We start from the raw sequence: 2,128 nt of genomic DNA on the forward strand, positions 1-2,128 counted from the left end.
GTCGTGGTGACTAAACCTCTGTTGTGAACGCGTGTTTCTCTGAACCTGAGCTTTATTGTTACGACGTGGTCTGTCGGCACATAAAGCCATTGTTAAATGAAACGCACTTCCACAAAAAAAAAATCATACAAGTGCGAGGCAGCTTTAATTATTCCAAAATAAGTAATACACGGGATTTGAGTTAGAAATTTAAGGGGTTTTGACACGAATGGTGATGCCGGCACTTTTGATGCCAATAAAAAGATAATATCCTATCGTCCTGCTTCTTTAAAACAATATAAATTCAATCTAATACTAAACTAACTATGCATTTATGCAAGAAACGACCACCGCAGTAAAAGAGATTGTCGCAAGTGATGTTTTGACAGCCGTTTTTTTTTTTCAAAAATAATGTTATGTAACGCCACCGCACATAATACTTCCTTGAGTGACACAGCGGACAATCTCACCTCTCTCTCCCTTCCGGAAAAGCGTAGTTTTGCCTCATAATATTATGTTAAGTATTTTTATTACGTACGACAAGGATGAAGTGCGGCAGTTCAAAGAAGAAGGTGTTCCCGTGCGGAAGAGTGCGAACGCTTCGATTGAGTTGTTCAACCTGGAATAGACGTCCACTAATAAACGTATCCGAAACGCTACAAGCTAAAGGTAAGTACAAACAGAAGTGAATTTTCTGTAGCCTGCAAAAGTTAGTAAAACTCCCAATACCTTAATTTGTCCCCCCCCCCCCCCCCCCCCCCTCGTTATGCGGAAGAGGAATCTAATTTAATAAACCCTGTATAATAAATATTTAATGCAGAAGCCAATTTTAAGCTCCGTTAATACTTTTGGGTTTCTACCATTATGTGATTTAAACGGGACTTATGTGTATTCTTTACAGGAAGAGCGAGTTTCTAAAAAATCGATACCTGTTGATAATTCATGTATTATAGGCTACGCTGTATGTTTTGCTCGAGCCTCGTCGTATTTTTTTTTTCCTGAACGTGTTATTGTGTTAATGTTCGTTCACATCTTTTAAAGATTCCCAATTAGTACAGCGGCTCGCTTGTGCTCCTCGCATCCGGACGAGTCTGTCTGGAAACGTCGTCTGCTCAAAAAATCTCAGGTTTTGTCGGCGAAACTTTTCTTTCGTATGGACTTTTTTGTTTCCTGTCGTTCTCAGTCACGTGCATACCGGATATGGAACATATCCGGTATGCGGGACGAAAAAAATAATAAAACATGTCAACATGGAATTATCGAAAAACTATAGGTCAGGCAAAACCAGAATGTGTGACAATCACGCGATTACCTTCCAGCGGCGTGGAGAAATCAAAACGATGTTTTACCGCGTACCAGAAGTGACGACATTCAAGATGGCTGCGCCCTTGTTCAAAGGGTGTATACCTATAGACTAACACGCTGTTTACAAAGAAGGTATACAAAGGTTTACTCAACCAAACTTGCGTGAGATGAAGCGTCTACACATGCGCAGTGCCGACAGCAGCGCCATCACAGTTTCGTGACGTCAGAAAGTTGAGTTGGTGTATAGTGTATTGCCAAGTAAGGACATGCTGCGGCCCTTAATTCTCAGAAATAAATTACGTCACAACGTCGTCATTCCTCTGACGTCACTGAAAAAAATTAGCATCTCTCGCGCTTTTAAAGGGATTGTCCGGTCAATTTTTCTCTTCAAGGAAACGATGACGTCGCATTGTCATTGGCTTTAGACTCATGTTCCACAGAGTATCCGCATTTTTTTATTATTTCGTGCACGAGTAATCGAATTTTAAAGCGAGCTCGAACTGCTCTGCAAAAAACAAATTTTTTGTTGGCAACACTGACTGATCGTTGGTTTGAATGGCGGTTGTTGCACGTTGGTTCCTGACCGGCGAATTTGATTGTGTACAATTGTGACTCGCGAAATGGCGAAAAAGCGAAACGGCGAAATGGCGAATAACAAACAGCCAGTGGAAAACCAGCAGAGCCCACGGCTATGGCGCAGTGGGGAATCTGGCGACGAAGTGCGCATAAAGTGCGACGGATGCAGGAGGTGGGCCTTTTTCTGGAAGAAAGCCGTTACAAGGATGTCTCGGAGGCGGAGGAAGACACAGACCCGTTCATTTGCAACATATGCACGAGGCTGACA

Source organism: Ixodes scapularis, unplaced genomic scaffold, assembly GCF_016920785.2.
Source record: "Ixodes scapularis isolate PalLabHiFi unplaced genomic scaffold, ASM1692078v2 PGA_scaffold7__128_contigs__length_106722199, whole genome shotgun sequence".
Classification (NCBI taxonomy): domain Eukaryota; kingdom Metazoa; phylum Arthropoda; class Arachnida; order Ixodida; family Ixodidae; genus Ixodes; species Ixodes scapularis.